Here is a 12860-nt window from a genome sequence, read left to right as displayed (position 1 = left end):
CACAGATAGAACCCAGGTCTCCTGCATTGCAGGCAGATTCTCCACCCTCTGAGACACCAGGGAATCCAGATAGTTAGAGGTTGTCTGTGATGCAGCCCTCACCCTCACCTCCCACAACTGGCCCATTATAAAGTTCTACCAATTTCACTCTGCAGAATTTTGTTCTGACTTAACTCTCTGTTATTACTTACAATCCTCACTGATTTCACTTCTCCAATCCACAAATTTTCTCACTTCCTTTAGTGTCATGCACTATATACTATACATAGTGTCACGTGTATCCATACACTATACGAAGATAAAAAGTGTATCTGATAGATTAAGAAGGGCCATCCCTCAGAGCACTGACCACCTAACCAGAAGGTAGCCATTACATAACGACACGGAGTCATAGAAGCCTAGCTGTGAACTCACTCAGGCAGGAAAGAAGCCCCGAAGCAAGGGCTATACATGCCGGGGGTGCAATGGGTGGGCGTCTCCATGCGGGGTGCTTCAGGCTCCCAGTAGGGTGACAGCCAGAGTTGTCATTCAAACGGTAGTTATTGCAATGATTCACATCTGCAGTTCTACAGTTCTGCCCAATAACATTTCACAACCAAAAGGAAGGCCGTATACAGTGAAAATATTAAAGCTATCTAGGGTGATAGTCTTAAATCACTAAATCAATTTACTTTTTTCCCCTCCACATCTAACACTGTATTCTAATTGAATTCAAGGAAAAGACTGCTTTTCCCTCTGCTTTTAGAATAAAATCAATGCACTCAACACTTCTCAAACTGGAAAGTACCCTAACAGTGCCCACTACAAATGTTAATGCTGTAAAGATACAATCTATAGAACTGATGAACACTGTAAGATGCACCAAGACATTTCAAATCAGCAAGGAGATTTGCTAAACAAGTAGTTTTTAATTCATCATAATTTTTACTGAATAGCCTCTAATAACCAAGATTTTCAGCAAAATATAAAATGTACCAAACAGCTACTCTTCCATGGCTGTAGAAACCAGAAAATGCTCCATTTTCTCTTAGGTCGCCATAAATAAATTTTTATGATGTTCAGCATACCCCTTGAAAAGGAATAAGCAACAAGGCATGGTTTATAGTTTCAAAAAAGGTCAAATCTTTCTTTTTCTAGAATCATAATCAGCAGAGAAAACCTCTGCATGGTAATGTTTACAAGTTTTTCAAGAGAAACAATTTTTGTTAAAGTAATATAACTCAGATGAGACCAACAAACAAACGACTAAGTTAAATTTCAAAAAGACTAGCAACTTAACAAATTTTGAGCTAATTTAAATCAAGGTACAGAACAGTATGCGTTTAAAAATGTCTGTATAGATACACACATAGGTTTATAGGTGTAAAGCATGGCTAGAGAGAAAAAACTAGTGACAGTCAACTTTGGAGGAGCTGGGTTGTTGGAAAAAAGAAGTGCAAGTTTTGCTTTCATTAAGTATCTATTTGTACACACTGACTTTTATGTGTGTGGGGGTATGCCATGGCAGGAGCTCATACAAAAGGAGGTAAAGTCAGAGGTAGGGCTTCCCAGGCAGCTCAGCAGTAAAGAATCCTTCTGCAATGCAGGAGAGGAGGGTTCAATCCCTGGGTCAGGAAGATCCCCTGGAGAAGGAAATGGCAACCCACTCCAGAATTCTTGCCTGGGAAATCCCATGGACAGAGGAGCCTGGCAGGCTACAGTCCATGGGGTCGCAGAGTCAGACACGACTGAGTGACTAAACAACAATAAACTAGCAGCCACGCTTGATTCTCACATACATGAAATTAAAAAGCTAAGTGAACAAACAAGATGTCCACATCAAAAATAAAAACAATTTTATGAAGCACTAAAAATGACGTAGTATCCCCAAGATAATGCCTTTTCTTCACTGCTTAATCTGTTTCAGAAATAAGTAAGTAAAACACAAGCCTAATATTAAAGTACTGTATTTATCTACAAAGTGACTTTATATACTAAGAAAGGGAGAAATGTAGTGACTGCTGCATAGTAAGAATCTTTTTCAGGATCCACAACATGTTTTATACCTATTCTACTCAAGTTCTTTGAAATGTCCAGGGTTGTAACACTTTTCTAAGAATCAACATACAGCTGTAATAACACCAGGAGATACAGACCACTGTGTTTTCTTGTATTTACTTGCATTAGTGCTGCTCAGGGGAAATCTGCTATTGCATTCTTTGTTTCTAAAAATGCTCTGCAACGTCAACTGATGAGTCATGGGTCACACTGAAAACTCTTCTGTACCAAAAAAAGCAGGGCATGAACGTCTTACACATCAACTGTAAAGACAGTCTCACCAGCTGACATATAAAGTGACACAGACGATGGATTTTTCAAATGATGTGAGAAACTTTAAAAATAAAACTGCAAGGATTGATAAAATCATTTTCCCTTGGTCCTTTTCCTAATAACTGGCAGGGTTCTGTTTTTCTCAATTCAGAACCTACAAACAGTAAGTGCTGTTTGAGAGACTGACAGGTACAAACTCAACAAAGCCTCAGCTTCACACAGAGCCAGATTATCTGAGACACAGTTTTCCAGATGCCCTGCTTCTCCTCTTCCTTCCTTCCCACTTCCGCTTTGTAGTCATTTGACCAGGTGAAAAACCTCCAGGAGAGGGTTCGAAAGGGCAACAAACAGATGGGACTATTGGTGTCCTTTGGGCAGTGTTAGCAAGAAGTTTTCCTGGTGAAGAAGATAACTAATAGCTGAAATATTAATAGCTGAATCAGAAGACCAGCTGTAGATTTTAGCCACCAGTGTAACAGATCGCTGAGATCTGACCACACTATCTGATTCTCTTCCCAGCATTTGTCACTATGCTTCTCATTAATCTGCCTGCCCCGCTGCATGTAAACTCTGTAAGAACAAGAGTTTGTTCTTGTTCTTACACCTACTTTGTCTTGTTCACGGAATTGTCTTACCACCTAGAACAGTGCTTGGCGTGTAACAGACATTCAATGAATAGTCAGCAGGAGAAAAGACACCTCAGCTGTCTCCGGACGGACAAGTCATAAAAATACTGAAATTTGCTCGAGACTACTCTCTACCTTTGTTGCTATTTAGTCGCTCAGTTGTGTCCAACTCTTTGCAACCCTATGGACTGTAGCCCGCCAGGCTCCTCTGTCCATGGGATTTCCCAGGCAAGAATACTGGACTGGGCTGCCATGCCCTCCTCCAAGGGATCTTCCTGACCCAGGACTGAACCTGCATCTCCTGCATTGGCAGGTGGGTTCTTTACCACTGAGCCACCAGGGTGGCTCCCACTCTTTACCTACAATTTAGAACTGTAATTATTAACTTTCACCTTGCCACAATACTCTCTATGCTTATGTTTTACCATTTAAATACCATATTTGCATCAAAATATAGTAACTGTAATAAAACTGTAATCTGATTCATCTCAATTTCTGATTTTTTTCAATTCTTTAAGAAAACAGACATTCTTTAAGATGGTGATGTTACTAATTTAATATTGAATTACAAATATTATCAAGAACATCAAACTTTATCTCCCACATAGATTATCTTTCCTTAAATCCTAGTATGCTGTGAGAGCAATCTGTTTTCTATTAACAGAGCAATTTTGTTTTCGAGAGGCTCAAGTAACCAAGAGTAATTCTTTATGGACACGTAAAGAACTCTGTACTACAAACAAGCATTTTCAGAACTACCTAATGGTCTAGTTTGCTTTCTTCCAGGATCAGGTTTGATTTACTGCCTCTGAATCCAAACTATAAAGAAGGAAAATTAAGTCACATTGTCACAGACTAAAATCACACTGAGCAACTTTATAACATGTAAACCTTTTATAAGAAAAAAGTTAATACACATTAGGTATAAGCTGAGATTTTATCATTCTTCTGTATCCTACAGAATGGTTTCATTAAAAAAATTTTTAGTCCTCTGTGTAAATAGCTACAATATATTAAAACTCACCATCCAGATTTTCAGAATAAGTCCTGAAAGTTTTCTTAATGTTATTATACACCTTCAAAGGGCTTTCCTGGTGACTCAGTGGTTAAAAAAAAAAAAAAAAAAAAAACCTGCCTGCCAATGCAGGAGATGCAAGAGACACAGGTTCAATCCCTGGGCTGGGACAATCCCCTGGAGTAGGAAGTGACAACCCACTACAGTATTCTTGCCTGGGAAATTCCATGGACAGATGAGCCTGGGGGTCTACAGTCTGCAGGGCCGCAAAAGAGTCGGATACATATAATTAAACAACAACAAAACCTTCAAAGGTGGACAAATCATTAAAAGATGCTGACTAATATACTCCATATACCTGGAAAAAGAACAGGTCAGAGACCCAGAAAAACGATATTTATTTTTAACAAACTCTGAAATTAGTCTATTGAAGTATCAATTAATGTATCTCATCTATAATGAAAGCACAGAGCCTAAAATTAGAGAAATTAATGAGATTAATAAATATTTCATATGAGATCTAACTGCGATGGATACTTCTGAAATCTTACTAAAGGGCCCCCAACAGAATGGTCTTAAAAGGCAGACTACTGACCTTACATATTTAGTAGGAGACACACAGAAAGCAACCATATGCAGTCTGATATCTGGGTCCTTCCCAATCACCTTATTTTTTAGCTTCAGCTAGCCCTAGACTGCTGACTGTTTCCATACTGGTGTCTCACAAGTATAAGATACAAAAAGAAAAGAGAAATTCCAGTTGAAAATCCATTAAACTTTGTAGCAGGACCTTGGCATCTGTGGTTCCCTAACCTCAGGCCGGGTAGTACTGCAGCACTATTTATTGAGAAGAAAAATCCACAAATAAGTGGGCCCACACAGCTAAAACCCCTGTTGTTCAAGGACCACCTGTAGTAAGTACCATTTGAGAACTGTGTCCTTCATCAATATCATCCATTTCCTCCTCCCACTAAAACTATTCCATGTATTTCAGACCTTTTGCTTTTACATACGGTCTCAAAAATATGTTCAAATATTTTGTTTGGACCCCTACTTACACCATATCCAAAATATGATTTATGTGGATTTTAAAATCTATGAAACTCCTAGAACAAAATATAGGGAGAATGTTCCATGACATCAGGTTTGGTAGAGATTTCTTGAATAGGACACCAAAAGCACAGGAAATAAAAGCAATAATTGACAAATAGGAGTATATCAAAAACAAGGGACACATCAATGAAGTGAAAACGCATTCACAAATTTATATCTGATAAGGTGTTACTATCCAAACACATAAAGAATGCCTACAAATCAACAACAAAAATAAAATAACACAATTTCATAATGGGCCAAAGACTTGAATAGATATTTCCCCAAAGATGATCTACAAGTGGTCAACAAGCATAATGAGAAGATGCTCAACATCACTAATCAGAGAAATGCAAATGAAAACCACAATGAGATATCTCTACATACCTGTTAAGATATTTACTACTGAAAAAATCAGGATAAAAGGTTGGTAAGGATGCAGAGAAAGTGGAACCCCTGAGTACTGTTGTTGAGATTTTAAAACTGTATAGCAGCTATGGAAAACTACTTTTAAAAAAATTAAAAGTAGAACTACCACATGATCCAGCAAATCCACGTCTAGGACTGAAAGAACTGGGATTCAAAAGAACTGAAAGCAGGGTCTCAAAGAGAGATCTGTACACTCATGTTCACTGCAACACTGATCACAACAGCCAAGAGATGGAAGCAACCCAAATGTCCATCAACAGAGGGAGGGTATAGACATACAGAGGAATATTCAACCTTCCAAAGGAAGAAAATCCTATCACATACTACATCATGGATGAATTGTGAGGTCATTATACTATATGAAGTGAAGGAAGCCAGTTTCAAAAAGACAAATACTATATGGTTCTAATTACATGAGGTATCTAAAGTAATCAAATCCATATAAATGGAAAACAGAATGATAGTTACCAGGGACAAAGGGGGAGGCGGAAACGGGGAGCTGTCGTTATGGGTCCAGAGTTTCAGTTCTGCAAAATGAGAATGTCCTGGAAACATGCTGTACATCAATGTGAACACACCTCAGACTCCTGACCTATGCACTTAAAGTCGTCAAGATAGTCAATTTTATGCAACATGGTTTTTCTACCACAATAAAAACTAAAGCAGTATAAAATATTTTTGTTAGATTATTACTATCTTGATAAGATTCCTTTTACTTTACACACTGAAAATTTAGTATATGCACTAAGATCAGTTCAGTCACTCACTCATGTCCGACTCTTTGCGACCCCACAGACTGCAGCACGCCAGGCTTCCCTGTCCATCACCAACTCCTGAAGCTTGCTCAAATTCATGTCCATTGAGTCAGTGATGCCATCCAACCATCTCATCCTCTGTCATCCCCTTCTCCTCCTGCCTTCAATCTTTCCCAGCATCAGGGTCTTTTCCAGTGAGTCAGTTCTTCTCATCAGGTGGCCAAAGGTATTGGAGTTTCAGCTTCAGTATCAGTCCTTCCAATGAATAGTCCGGACTGATTTCCTTTAGGATGGATTTCTAATATGCTGTCTAGGTTGGTCATAGCTTTTCTAATATGCTGTCTAGGTTGGTCATAGCTTTTCTTTCAAGGAGCAAGCGTCTTTTAATTTCATGGCTGCAGTCACCATTTGCACTGATTTTGGAGCCCCCCAAAATAGCATATTAAAAATCAGAGACATTACTTTGCCAACAAAGGTCCATCTAGTCAAGGCTATGGTTTTTCCAATGGTCATGTATGGATGTGAGAGTTGGGACTATAAAGAAAGCTGAGCACCGAAGAACTGATGCTCTTGAACTGTGGTGTTGGAGAAGACTCTTGAGAGTCCCTTGGACTGCAAGGAGATCCAACCAGTCCATCCTAAAGGAGATCAGTCCTGGGTGTTCATTGGAAGGACTGATGTTGAAGCTGAAACTTCAATACTTTGGCCACCTGATGCGAAGAGCTGACTCATTTGCAAAGACCCTGATGCTGGGAAAGATTGAGGGCAGGAGGAGAAGGGGATGACAGAGGATGAGATGGTTGGATGGCATCACCGACTTGATGGACATGGTGTCTGGATGGACTCCGGGAGTTGGTGATGGACAGGGAGGCCTGGCGTGCTGCGGTTCATGGGGTCTCAAAGAGCCAGACACGACTGAGCAACTGAACTGAACTACTGAAAAACAGTCTCTCACTGTTTCCATTGTTTCCCCATCTACTTGCCATGAAGTGATGGGACTGAATGTCATGATCCTAGTTTTTTGAATGCTGAGTTTTAAGCCAACTTTTTCACTCTCCTCTTTCACTTCCATCAGGCTCTTTAGTTCCTCTTCACTTTCTGCCATAAAGGTGATGTCATCTGCATATCTGAGGTTATTGATATTTCTCCTGGCAATCTTGATTCCAGCTTGTGCTTCATCCAGCCCAGCATTTCACATAATATACTCAGCATAGAAGTTAAATTAGCAGGGTGACAATATACAACCTTGATGTACTCCTTTCCCTATCTGGAACTGTCTGTTGTCCCATGTCCAGTTCTAAGTGTTGCTTCTTAACAACAGTTGAGAAACCTGTATACAGATTTCTCAGGAGGCAGGTAAGGTGGTCTGGTATTCCCATCTCTTTCAGCATTTTCCATAGCTGTGTGATCCACATAGTCAAAGGCTTTGGCATAGTCAATAAAGCAGATAAATAGATGTTTTTCTGGAACTCTCTTGCTTTTCTGATGATCCAACGGATGTTAACAATTTTATCTCTGGTTCCTCTGCCTTTTCTAAAACCAGCTTGAACATCTGGAAGTTCACGGTTCACATACTGTTGAAGCCTGGCTTGGAGAACTATGAGCATTACTTTGCTAGCGTGTGAGGTGAGTGCAATTGTGCAGTAGTTTGAACATGCTTTGGCATTGCCTTTCTTTGGGATTGGAAAGAAAACTGACCTTTTCCAGTCCTGTGGCCACTGCTGAGTTTTCCAAATTTGCTGACATATTGAGTACAACACTGTAACAGCATCATCTTTCAGGATTTGAAATAGCTCAGCTGGAATTCCATCACCTCCACTAGCTTTGTTCATAGTGATGCCTCCTAAGGCCTACTTGACTTCACATTCTAGGATGTCTGGCTTTAGGTGAGTGATCACACCGTTGTGGTTATCTGGGTCATGAAGATCTTTTTTGTATAGTTCTTCTGTGTAGTCTTGCCACCTCTTCTTAATACCTTTTGCTTCTTAGGTCCATACCATTTCTGTCCTTTATTGTGCCCATCTTTGCAAGAAATGTTCCCTTCGTATCACCAATTTTCTTGAAGAGATAGGCTATATGTGTAAAATATAGTTGAGCCTTAAACAACACAAGTTTGAACTACATGGGTCCACTTACACACAGCTTGTTTCCAACAGTAAATACTACAGTACTACATGGTCTGCACTTGAAATCATCAGATACAGAGCACTGTGGACAGGGAGGGCTGACCATAAGTTGTACATGGACTTTCAACTGCCTGGGAGGATCAGTGCCCTTCATCCCCACGTTGTTCAAGGGACAATCAACTGTATAACCATATTTCAATCAATATAATTATATTGACATGTTAACACATTACACATTTTAAATATTAAATTGTAAAATATTTCGTTACTTTTTAGGAACAATAACTAGAGGGGATGTGAGGTCAATGGTGCTTTGTTTTACAAGTTTGGAACTGGAGTATATTTGTAGGTGAAAAAGCCATCAGGGAGAGAGAGACTCAGTACAGAAGGAGGTTAACTGATGAAACTCTCCAAAAGAGACTGAAGGATGGGATCACGGGCACATGGAAAAATGAGCCTTTAACACAACTGAGACTTATCCAGACAAGCTGGGAAAGGGAGGGACAGAAATCTGCTAAATCAAACCAGGTCCTCATGAACTGACCAGATTATCTGCAGGCTGCAAAAGAGAGGGTTTGGTAAAAGGTTTCTGAATGAGGACAGTCTAGAATCATTCAGGAGAAAGGAAGAACAAGAGCCTGATTAGGGCCAACAGGGCCCACATGACCCGGCCCTACCTACCTCCCAGGCCCTATCTCCCATCACACTTTCCCAACTTTCTGCTACCCACCTCCTCACCCTCCTGCAAAATGCCACCCGCCTCTGCTGCTTCCTCTGAGAAGGCTTTACCTGTGACATCCACGCAACCAGATATCGGTTCAAAGACAACTTCCTCGGGGTGGTTCCAGGGACAGCCAGCTTCCCAGACACTAAGTCAGTTTCCCTTGTTATACCCTTGACAACACCCCATGCCAGAGCTACCCAACCGAAGGTGAACCACACCTGCCATGTTAAATATTCTAGCAGCCAAGTGAATGAACTAGTTTGAATATTTTATTTGACCCAACATATCCAGGATATCATTTCAACCTGTAATCAATATAAAAACTTACTGAGCTATTTTACCATTTTGGGTACTCAGTCTTCAAAATCGTGAAGGGTGCAGTGATAGCACATCTCAATTCAGATCAGGAACGTTTTAGGAGCTGCACATTCAGGTGACTACCATGCTGGACAGCACAGCTCTCTGTCTCGTCAAAGCACTTACCATATTTGTGACTATAATGTGTGCTGCTATTTGCCAAATTTCCATATCCTCTAGAATGTCAGCTCTGTCAGACACTGCAGCCCACTGAACTCTGAGCTCAGTGTCACAGCACTCAGTAGGTGCCAAATAAAGGGAACTGCCTGAGGGGAAAGCAGGGCAGGGGCTGTTTGAGGGGTGATTCCCTGCGCCTGGCCTTCTAACAGGGTTGCCAAAATAACTCAGGGAGAAGCAGAGTTAATGAAGCAAGCACAGAACAAAAGCAAGTTCAAGCAAAGCTAAGGTGCCAGGGAGGCATATTCCAGGCACTTAAATATAGATCCCACAGATGTTTTTTTTTTTTATTATTATTAGTTGGAGGCTAATTACTTCACAACATTTCAGTGGGTTTTGTCATACATTGATATGAATCAGCCATAGATTTACACGTATTCCCCATCCCGATCCCCCCTCCCACCTCCCTCTCCACCCGATTCCTCTGGGTCTTCCCAGTGCACCAGGCCCGAGCACTTGTCTCATGCATCCCACCTGGGCTGGTGATCTGTTTCACCATAGATAGTATACATGCTGTTCTTTTGAAACATCCCACCCTCACATTCTCCCACAGAGTTCAAAAGTCTGTTCTGTATTTCTGTGTCTCTTTTTCTGTTTTGCATATAGGGTTATCGTTACCATCTTTCTAAATTCCATATATATGTGTTAGTATGCTGTAATGTTCTTTATCTTTCTGGCTTACTTCACTCTGTATAAGGGGCTCCAGTTTCATCCATCTCATTAGGACTGGTTCAAATGAATTCTTTTTAACAGCTGAGTAATATTCCATGGTGTATATGTACCACAGCTTCCTTATCCATTCGTCTGCTGATGGGCATCTAGGTTGCTTCCATGTCCTGGCTATTATAAACAGTGCTGCGATGAACATTGGGGTGCACGTGTCTCTTTCAGATCTGGTTTCCTCAGTGTGTATGCCCAGAGGTGGGATTGCTGGGTCATATGGCAGGTCTATTTCCAGTGTTTTAAGAAATCTCCACACTGTTCTCCATAGTGGCTGTACTAGTTTGCATTCCCACCAACAGTGTAAGAGGGTTCCCTTTTCTCCACACCCTCTCCAGCATTTATTGCTTGTAGACTTTTGGATAGCAGCCATCCTGACTGGCGTGTAATGGTACCTCATTGTGGTTTTGATTTGCATTTCTCTAATAATGAGTGATGTTGAGCATCTTTTCATGTGTTTGTTAGCCATCTGTATGTCTTCCTTGGAGAAATGTCTGTTTAGTTCTTTGGCCCATTTTTTGATTGGGTCATTTATTTTTCTGGAATTGAGCTGCAGGAGTTGCTTGTTTATTTTTGAGATTAATCCTTTGTCTGTTTCTTCATTTGCTATTGTTTTCTCCCAATCTGAGGGCTGTCTTTTCACCTTACTTATAGTTTCCTTTGTAGTGCAAAAGCTTTTAAGTTTCATTAGGTCCCATTTGTTTATTTTTGCTTTTATTTCCAATATTCTGGGAGGTGGGTCATAGAGGATCTTGCTGTGATTTATGTTGGAGAGTGTTTTGCCTATGTTCTCCTCTAGGAGTTTTATAGTTTCTGGTCTTACATTTAGATCTTTAATCCATTTTGAGTTTATTTTATAGATCAATGGAACAGAATAGAAAGCCCAGAGATAAATCCACGAACCTACGGACACCTTATCTTTGACAAAGGAGGCAAGGATATACAATGGAAAAAAGACAACCTCTTTAACAAGTGGTGCTGGGAAAACTGGTCAACCACTTGTAAAAGAATGAAACTAGAACACTTTCTAACACCATACACAAAAATAAACCCACAGATGTTAATACAACAGGATGGAAGGTGGGATAAACAGGATGGCAGGCAAACTGTCCCTGCCCAAAGGGCACCGAAGAGTGACCGTGGGTGTGATACAGCTGGAAGGACAGGCTCAGAGGCTGCAGTCAGAGGACAGGATACAGAAATGTAAGGTCTAATGTGGAGAATTGGGGGAATGTCCAAGGACACTGGAAGTGAAGGTTAACGAGGAGACAAGGTACTTGAAGTCAGAGGTGTTCCTCATGCTCTGAGCTGCTGTGGGGCGGCCACGGAGGGTGGAGGCTTGAAGTGGTATCTCCCTGAACAGGAATCAAACCCAGACTGTGGCAGTGAAAGCGCCAAATTGTCACCACTAGACCACCAGGGACTAGTGGCCAGAAGGAGGATCCTGGCTCTTGCCTTCTTTGTAAAAGGAGTTTTAGCAAAAAGACCAAAAACAGAGAAACTGGTAAAGTGTTTATTAGAAAAATACATGCAGGTGAGCTCAGAGAAAGAGTTGGGTGCTTTCAGGGTGGCTTGTTGCTAAGTCACATCAGAGTCCTTTCCAATGAGTTGGCTCTTCACTTTGGCTACCTGATGCGAAGTGTTGACTCATTAGAAAAGACCCTGATGCTGGGAAAGACTGAAGACAAAAGGATGAGATGGTTGGATGGCATCACCAACTCAACAGACATGAGTTTGAGCAAACTCTGGGAGATGGTGAAGGACAGGGAAGCCTGGCGTGCTGCAGTCCATAGTTGCAAAGAGGACATGACTCAGTGACCAAACAAGAAGTCATGTCCAACTCTTTTGTGATCCCATGGATTGTAGCCCACCAAGCTCCTCTATCCATGGGATTTCCCAGGCAGGATTCCCCAGGCAAGATTTCCCACTAGAGTGGGTAGCCATTCCCTTCTCCAGGGGATCTTCCCGACTCAGGGACTGAACCTGCGCCTTCTGCACTGCAGGCAGATCCTTTACCTCTGAGCCACCTGGGAAGCCCTGGTTGCTATATGGAGGCAGTTTTCTGGGTCTTTGTTTCCCTCCGGCTAATTAACTTGCTTTAACCCCACGCTTGGTCTGACTCATGGCCCTCCCCTGTGTGTCTGTGTATCTTTTAGCCAAGATGGATTCCAGTATGAAGGTCTCTGGGAGGTTGACAGGACATATTATGGGCTACTGTTCCCTCCCCTGAGGACCCTTTCTGCACATGTGTAGTCTGGGAGACTGCCTTGACCCCAAGAATGAGGAATGTGCGACCTCCTTACCGAGGCAGGGCTCAGCCCTTCTCTGCTCCTGCCACCACTGTTATCTTAGTGTCCACAGGAGACTAAATCCAGCTGCTTATCCTGTTCCTGTTATTATCTTTGTCTCAAAGCATAAACAGGAGGCTAGCTGTAAATGTCTAACCCAGGGTCCATCTATCTTCTGCCTTAGAATGATTAACTCTGACTTAACGTCTTTTAAGATTTTAATCTTTCCAAGGGCAGAGAA

General features: G+C 41.3%; 1 protein-coding gene across 1 annotated transcript in view; it reads right to left on the bottom strand.

Moving 5' to 3' along the window:
* Window positions 1-12860, bottom strand: part of LNX2 (ligand of numb-protein X 2) — an 89178-nt gene that overhangs the window by 71273 nt on the left and 5045 nt on the right. The window lies entirely within an intron of this gene.

Source organism: Cervus elaphus, chromosome 30 (assembly GCF_910594005.1).
Source record: "Cervus elaphus chromosome 30, mCerEla1.1, whole genome shotgun sequence".
NCBI classification, from domain to species: domain Eukaryota; kingdom Metazoa; phylum Chordata; class Mammalia; order Artiodactyla; family Cervidae; genus Cervus; species Cervus elaphus.
Note: the sequence above shows the minus strand (reverse complement) of the source record. Positions and strands in the feature narration are given on the sequence as shown.